The 9,304-nt window shown below is 45.3% G+C and overlaps 1 protein-coding gene across 8 annotated transcripts in view; it reads left to right on the top strand.

Moving 5' to 3' along the window:
* The window catches only part of magi1b (membrane associated guanylate kinase, WW and PDZ domain containing 1b), a 211,485-nt gene that overhangs the window by 142,725 nt on the left and 59,456 nt on the right, over positions 1-9,304 (top strand). The window lies entirely within an intron of this gene.

The following is a 9,304-nucleotide window of genomic DNA, read 5'->3' on the forward strand; positions in this document are numbered from 1 at the left end:
TTGCCAATTGGACTGGACCTTTTTTTGCCGACACAGAGCCCTGCCAATCCATCACAACTGGTCTAAATCAGCTACAAGCTAATTTAGCCATTTTTTTGCCGCTGCTAGTAGCTTTTACCTTCTGCACAGACACCAGCCCTGTTATTAGCCTGGATATTACTCACCAATTTACCAGCATCGGACTGTCTCTCGACAACAACGCCGGATTCCTGCCGTAATCCCTGAGCCACTACTTCTGATCCTCACAGCTAGCTTGCAGCTAGCACAGCTAGCGCCACTGCCACGAAGCTAGCACCAGTTAGCAAACACAATTCTACAATTCACAACCTCTCTTTCGCCACCGCCATCCGGCTTGGATTCTCTGTCGACACGACCACGTCTGAGCAGACCCCCTCCGTCTGAGCAGACCACCCCCCGGGCTACTAACTTTAAACGCCGCGTGCTAGCTTAGTGGAGGCCTCCCTGCTCCATCTACGGCTGCCCCCTGGACACTATGATCACTCGGCTACATAGCTGATGCCTGCTTGACTGTCCATTAATTCACGGTACTCCATTCTGTTTATTTGTGTTTTATCTGTCGGCTCTGTGCTTTAACTCAGGATCTGTGTGTAGTTAATCCGACCCTCTCTGCCTAGTCATCGCCATTTTTACCTGTTGTTGCTGTGTTAGACTAGCACCCTGTTATTGCTGCTGTTATCTTACCTGTTGTTTTAGCTAGCTCTCCCAATCAAGACCTGCAATCACTTTATGCCTTATTGTATGTCTCTCTCAAATATCAATATGCCTTGCATACTGTTGTTCAGGCTAGTTATCATTATCATTGTTTTGGTTTGCAATGGACCCTGTAGTTCCACTCTCCGTACCTCTGATACCTCCTTTGTCCCACCCCCCACACATGCGGTGACCTCACCCATTGAGACCAGCATGTCCAGAGATACAACCTCTCTTATCATCACCCAGTGCCTGGGCTTGCCTCCGCTGTACCCGCGCCCCACCATACCCCTGTCTGCACATTATGCCCAGAATCTATTCTACCACGCCCATAAATCTGCTCCTTTTATTCTTTGTCCCCAACGCTCTAGGCGACCAGTTTTGATAGCCTTTAGCCGCACCCTCATCCTACTACTCCTCTGTTCCTCGGGTGATGTGGAGGTAAACCCAGGCCCTGCATGTCCCCAGTCACCCTCATTTGTTGACTTCTGTGATCGAAAAAGCCTTGGCCTCATGCATGTCAACATCAGAAGCCTCCTCCCTAAGTTTGCCTTACTCACCGCTTTAGCACACTCTGCCAACCCTGATGTCCTTGCCGTGTCCGAATCCTGGCTTAGGAAGGCCACCAAAAATTCTGGGATTTCCATACCCAACTATAACACTTTCCGTCAAGATAGAACTGCCAAAGGGGGAGGAGTTGCAATCTACTGCAGAGATAGCCTGCAAAGTTCTGTCATACTTTCCAGGTCTATGCCCAAACAGTTCGAACTTCTAATTTTAAAAATTAATCTCTCCAGAAATAAGTCTCTCACTGTTGCCGCCTGCTACCGACCCCCCTCAGCTCCCAGCTGTGCCCTGGACACCATCTGTGAATTGATCGCTCCCCATCTAGCTTCAGAGTTTGTTCTGTTAGGTGACCTAAACTGGGATATGCTTAACACCCCGGCAGTCCTACAATCCAAGCTTGATGCCCTCAATCTCACACAAATCATCAAGGAACCCACCAGGTACAACCCTAAATCCGTAAACATGGGCACCCTAATAGACATTATCCTGACCAACCTGCCCTCCAAATACACCTCTGCTGTCTTCAATCAAGATCTCAGCGATCACTGCCTCATTGCCTGTATCCGCCACGGGTCCGCGGTCAAACGACCACCCCTCATCACTGTCAAACGCTCCCTAAAACACTTCTGCGAGCAGGCCTTTCTAATCGACCTGGCCCGGGTACCCTGGAAGGATATTGACCTCATCCCGTCAGTTGAGGATGCCTGGTCATTCTTTAAAAGTTACTTCCTCACCATATTAGACAAGCATGCTCCGTTCAAAAAATGCAGAACCAAGAACAGATATAGCCCTTGGTTCACTCCAGACCTGACTGCCCTCGACCAGCACAAAAACATCCTGTGGCGAACTGCAATTGCATCGAAGAGCCCCCGCGATATGCAACTGTTCAGGGAAGTCAGGAACCAATACACGCAGTCAGTCAGGAAAGCAAAGGCCAGCTTTTTCAAGCAGAAATTTGCATCCTGTAGCTCTAACTCCAAAACGTTCTGGGATACTGTAAAGTCCATGGAGAACAAGAGCACCTCCTCCCAGCTGCCCACTGCACTGAGGCTAGGTAACACGGTCACCACCGATAAATCCGTGATAATCGAAGACTTCAACAAGCATTTCTCAATGGCTGGCCATGCCTTCCTCCTGGCGACTCCAACCTTGGCCAACAGCCCCGCCCCCCCCCGCTGCTACTCGCCCAAGCCTCCCCAGCTTCTCCTTTACCCAAATCCAGATAGCAGATGTTCTGAAAGAGCTGGAAAACCTGGACCCATACAAATCAGCTGGGCTTGACAATCTGGACCCCCTATTTCTGAAACTGTCCGCCGCCATTGTCGCACCCCCTATTACCAGCCTGTTCAACCTCTCCTTCGTATCATCTGAGATCCCCAAGGATTGGAAAGCTGCCGCGGTCATCCCCCTCTTCAAAGGGGGAGACACCCTGGACCCAAACTGTTACAGACCTATATCCATCCTGCCCTGCCTATCTAAGGTCTTCGAAAGCCAAGTCAACAAACAGATCACTGACCATCTCGAATCCCACCGTACCTTCTCCGCTGTGCAATCCGGTTTCCGAGCCGGTCACGGGTGCACCTCAGCCACGCTCAAGGTACTAAACGATATCATAACCGCCATCGATAAAAGACATTACTGTGCAGCCGTCTTCATCGACCTGGCCAAGGCTTTCGACTCTGTCAATCACCATATTCTTATCGGCAGACTCAGTAGCCTCGGTTTTTCTAATGACTGCCTTGCCTGGTTCACCAACTACTTTGCAGACAGAGTTCAGTGTGTCAAATCGGAGGGCATGTTGTCCGGTCCTCTGGCAGTCTCTATGGGGTACCACAGGGTTCAATTCTCGGGCCGACTCTTTTCTCTGTATACATCAATGATGTTGCTCTTGCTGCGGGCGATTCCCTGATCCACCTCTACGCAGACGACACCATTCTATATACTTCCGGCCCTTCCTTGGACACTGTGCTATCTAACCTCCAAACGAGCTTCAATGCCATACAACACTCCTTCCGTGGCCTCCAACTGCGCTTAAACGCTAGTAAAACCAAATGTATGCTTTTCAACCGTTCGCTGCCTGCACCCGCACGCCCGACTAGCATCACCACCCTGGACGGTTCCGACCTAGAATATGTGGACATCTATAAGTACCTAGGTGTCTGGCTAGACTGCAAACTCTCCTTCCAGACTCATATCAAACATCTCCAATCCAAAATCAAATCAAGAATCGGCTTTCTATTCCGCAACAAAGCCTCCTTCACTCACGCCGCCAAACTTACCCTAGTAAAACTGACTATCCTACCGATCCTCGACTTCGGCGATGTCATCTACAAAATAGCTTCCAATACTCTACTCAGCAAACTGGATGCAGTTTATCACAGTGCCATTCGTTTTGTTACTAAAGCACCTTATACGACCCACCACTGCGACCTGTATGCCCTAGTCGGCTGGCCCTCGCTACATGTTCGTCGTCAGACCCACTGGCTCCAGGTCATCTACAAGGCTATGCTAGGTAAAGTGCCGCCTTATCTCAGTTCACTGGTCACGATGGCTACACCCACCCGCAGCACGCGCTCCAGCAGGTGTATCTCACTGATCATCCCTAAAGCCAAAACCTCATTTGGACGCCTTTCCTTCCAGTTCTCTGCTGCCTGCGACTGGAACGAATTGCAAAAATCTCTGAAGTTGGAGACTTTTATCTCCCTCAACAACTTTAAAAATCTGCTATCCGAGCAGCTAACCGATCGCTGCAGCTGTACATAGTCCATCTGTAAACTACCCACCCAATTTACCTACCTCACCCCCCATACTGCTTTTATTTATTTACTTTTCTGCTCTTTTGCACACCAGTATCTCTTCTTGCACATGATCATCTGATGATTTATCACTCCAGTGTTAATCTGCTAAATTGTAATTATTCGATTTATTGCCTACCTCATGCCTTTTGCACACATTGTATATAGATTCTCTTTTTTTTTTCTACCATGTTATTGACTTGTTTATTGTTTACTCCATGTGTAACTCTGTGTTGTCTGTTCACACTGCTATGCTTTATCTTGGCCAGGTCGCAGTTGCAAATGAGAACTTGTTCTCAACTAGCCTACCTGGTTAAATAAAGGTGAAATAAAATAAATAAAATAAATAAATAAAATCTCCCAACTTCTTCTCCCAGCTCCCTGGGCTATTTTTACCAGCAGCCATATTCTCATCAGCTCACTGGAGTGAGGAGGCTGTTGTTCCCATACTGAAGAGAAGGAACAAGCAGGAGAGATTGGTGATTGGTTCTCCCTCCACTTTTTAGGTAGAAGGAGCTGCTACCTCGTGGGCGGCCATCTTTGTTCAGACATCACAGTGCTTGTAGTAAAGCAACATTGTAGACAGATGGTATTATTTTTCTGTTGATGAGATTTCTTGAAAATGTAATAAGTGTATTCTAATTCATCCACCATGACAAAAGCGTTACCTCAATCCTTGCTTGGTCAAGCAGAATATCTTTGGAGTAGCAGTAGGTAAACAGCATCTCTTTAGTAATGGAGAGGGAAAGATGGAACGAGAGAGGGAGCAGAAAGAGAGATAGTGAACAGGAGATGAGTTTGACTGGCTCTGTCATCAATTACCATGGCGGGGTTCCATAATCTCGTCACCAATGTATCATAGAGCCGTTTAACACTGACTTTACACCAGGTATTCCCATACGCCAAATACAAATGTGATATATTTTTTATAAATGTGAAGATTTTATAAAATCTTCACATTTTCAAACAGATCATTATATATACAGTGGGGAGAACAAGTATTTGATACACTGCCGATTTTGCAGGTTTTCCTACTTACAAAGCATGTAGAGGTCTGTCATTTTTATCATAGGTACACTTCAACTGTGAGAGACGGAATCTAAAACAAAAATCCAGAAAATCACATTGTATGATTTTTAAATAATTAATTTGCATTTTATTGCATGACATAAGTATTTGATCACCTACCAACCAGTAAGAATTCCGGCTCTCACAGACCTGTTAGTTTTTCTTTAAGAAGCCCTCCTGTTCTCCACTCATTACCTGTATTAACTGCACCTGTTTGAACTCGTTACCTGTATAAAAGACACCTGTCCACACACTCAATCAAACAGATTCCAACCTCTCCACAATGGCCAAGACCAGAGAGCTGTGTAAGGACATCAGGGATAAAATTGTAGACCTGCACAAGGCTGGGATGGGCTACAGGACAATAGGCAAGCAGCTTGGTGAGAAGGAAACAACTGTTGGCGCAATTATTAGAAAATGGAAGAAGTTCAAGATGACGGTCAATCACCCTCGGTCTGGGGCTCCATGCAAGATTTCACCTCGTGGGGCATCAATGATCATGAGGAAGGTGAGGGATCAGCCCAGAACTACACGGCAGGACCTGGTCAATGACCTGAAGAGAGCTGGGACCACAGTCTCAAAGAAAACCATTAGTAACACACTACGCCGTCATGGATTAAAATCCTGCAGCGCACGCAAGGTCCCCCTGCTTAAGCCAGTGCATGTCCAGGCCCGTCTGAAGTTTGCCAATGACCATCTGGATGATCCAGAGGAGGAATGGGAGAAGGTCATGTGGTCTGATGAGACAAAAATAGAGCTTTTTGGTCTAACTCCACTCGCTGTGTTTGGAGGAAGAAGAAGTATGAGTACAACCCCAAGAACACCATCCCAACCGTGAAGCATGGAGGTGGAAACATCATTCTTTGGGGATGCTTTTCTGCAAAGGGGACAGGACGACTGCACCGTATTGAGGGGAGGATGGATGGGGCCATGTATCGCGAGATCTTGGCCAACAACCTCCTTCCCTCAGTAAGAGCATTGAAGATGGGTCGTGGCTGGGTCTTCCAGCATGACAACGACACGAAGCACACAGCCATGGCAACTAAGGAGTGGCTCCGTAAGAAGCATCTCAAGGTCCTGGAGTGGCCTAGCCAGTCTCCAGACCTGAACCCAATAGAAAATCTTTGGAGGGAGCTGAAAGTCCGTATTGCCCAGCGACAGCCCCGAAACCTGAAGGATCTGGAGAAGATCTGTAGGGAGGAGTGGGCCAAAATCCCTGCTGCAGTGTGTGCAAACCTAGTCAAGAACTACAGGAAACGTATGATCTCTGTAATTGCAAACAAAGGTTTCTGTACCAAATATTAAGTTCTGCTTTTCTGATGTATCAAATACTTATGTCATGCAATAAAATGCAAATTAATTACTTAAAAATCATACAATGTGATTTTCTGGATTTTTGTTTTAGATTCCGTCTCTCATAGTTGAAGTGTACCTATGATAAAAATGACAGACCTCTACATGCTTTGTAAGTAGGAAAACCTGCAAAATCGGCAGTGTATCAAATACTTGTTCTCCCCACTGTATATATTTTAAAAATATATATAAATATAAATGATCTGTTTGAAAATGTGAAGATTTTTTTTTTAACCAAACATACATACAATATATTTATATATATATTTTTTTTTTATATACAGTGGGGAGAACAAGTATTTGATACACTGCCGATTTTGCAGGTTTTCCTACTTACAAAGTATGTAGAGGTCTGTAATTTTTATCATAGGTACACTTCAACTGTGAGAGACGGAATCTAAAACAAAAATCCAGAAAATCACATTGTATGATTTTTAAGTAAATAATTTGCATTTTATTGCATGACATAAGTATTTGATACATCAGAAAAGCAGAACTTAATATTTGGTACAGAAACCTTTGTGTGCAATTACAGAGATCATACGTTTCCTGTAGTTCTTGACCAGGTTTGCACACACTGCAGCAGGGATTTTGGCCCACTCCTCCATACAGACCTTCTCCAGATCCTTCAGGTTTCGGGGCTGTCGCTGGGCAATACGGACTTTCAGCTCCCTCCAAAGATTTTCTATTGGGTTCAGGTCTGGAGACTGGCTAGGCCACTCCAGGACCTTGAGATGCTTCTTACGGAGCCACTCCTTAGTTGCCCTGGCTGTGTGTTTCGGGTCGTTGTCATGCTGGAAGAACCAGCCACGACCCATCTTCAATGCTCTTACTGAGGGAAGGAGGTTGTTGGCCAAGATCTCGCGATACATGGCCCCATCCATCCTCCCCTCAATACGGTGCAGTCGTCCTGTCCCCTTTGCAGAAAAGCATCCCCAAAGAATGATGTTTCCACCTCCATGCTTCACGGTTGGGATGGTGTTCTTGGGGTTGTACTCATCCTTCTTCTTCCTCCAAACACGGCGAGTGGAGTTTAGACCAAAAAGCTCTATTTTTGTCTCATCAGACCACATGACCTTCTCCCATTCCTCCTCTGGATCATCCAGATGGTCATTGGCAAACTTCAGACGGGCCTGGACATGCGCTGGCTTGAGCAGGGGGATCTTGCGTGCGCTGCAGGATTTTAATCCATGACGGCATGGTGTGTTACTAATGGTTTTCTTTGAGACTGTGGTCCCAGCTCTCTTCAGGTCATTGACCAGGTCCTGCCGTGTAGTTCTGGGCTGATCCCTCACCTTCCTCATGATCATTGATGCCCCACGAGGTGAGATCTTGCATGGAGCCCCAGACCGAGGGTGATTGACCGTCATCTTGAACTTCTTCCATTTTCTAATAATTGCGCCAACAGTTGTTTCCTTCTCACCAAGCTGCTTGCCTATTGTCCTGTAGCCCATCCCAGCCTTGTGCAGGTCTACAATTTTATCCCTGATGTCCTTACACAGCTCTCTGGTCTTGGCCATTGTGGAGAGGTTGGAATCTGTTTGATTGAGTGTGTGGACAGGTGTCTTTTATACAGGTAACGAGTTCAAACAGGTGCAGTTAATACAGGTAATGAGTGGAGAACAGGAGGGCTTCTTAAAGAAAAACTATCAGGTCTGTGAGAGCCGGAATTCTTACTGGTTGGTAGGTGATCAAATACTTATGTCATGCAATAAAATGCAAATTAATTATTTAAAAATCATACAATGTGATTTTCTGGATTTTTGTTTTAGATTCCGTCTCTCACAGTTGAAGTGTACCTATGATAAAAATTACAGACCTCTACATGCTTTGTAAGTAGGAAAACCTGCAAAATCGGCAGTGTATCAAATACTTGTTCTCCCCACTGTATATATTTTTTTTTTATATATAAATATAAAAATATATATATATTGTATGTATGTTTGGTTAAAAAAAAACTTCACATTTTCAAACAGTTCATTTATATTTTCCAACGGGGCTATACATTTGGGTGAGGTTTTTTTCTCGCCTAAGGAGCCACATCCAAAAATGAACCATCTAGTGTTCAGCGAAATAACAACAGAATGTCAAATACAGGTAGCCTAGTCAAATAATTAACATCCAATCACGTTAACCGTTACTCTCTCGCGGGAATTCCACTAACGGTCCATATGTAGCCAAACGTAGCTGCTGGTCATGTTGGTATCTGTGCTGATGGCGCAAAATAAATGACAGGGAGATATGGTGGAGTGGTAACGCGCTTGCAAGCAGTTTGACGTCACTTGGGTACACTGCAAATCGTGCTGTTAAGACACTGGTGCCCTTTGCAACCGCATACCTATGTGAGAGTGTATTCTCGGCCCTCACTAGCATTAAAACTAAATAGAGGCACAGACTGTGTGGAAAATGATTTAAGACTGAGACTCTCTCCAATACAACACAACATTGCAGAGTTATGAGCATCCTTTCAAGCACACCCGTCTCATTAACCTGTGGTGAGTTATTCACAATTTTTGATGAACAAATAAGGTTTTGTATGTAAGATGGTTAAATAGAGAGAAAAATTATTGATTATATTATTATTTGTGCCCTGGTCCTATAAGAGCTCTTTGTCACTTCCAACGAGCCGGGTTGTGACAAAAACTCTTTCTTATGTTTAAGAAATGTATCGTATAGTGTGTGTGTGTGTGTGGCAGGCTTACAATGATGGCAAAAAAACAACATTTTTTTGCATGACCCTGTATGCAGCTGGAGGTTGAATGTTTGAAGGGGTACGGGACTATAACAAGTTTGGGAACCACGGCCTTACA

The sequence above is a fragment of the Salvelinus alpinus genome, chromosome 12, assembly GCF_045679555.1.
Source record: "Salvelinus alpinus chromosome 12, SLU_Salpinus.1, whole genome shotgun sequence".
NCBI lineage: Eukaryota > Metazoa > Chordata > Actinopteri > Salmoniformes > Salmonidae > Salvelinus > Salvelinus alpinus.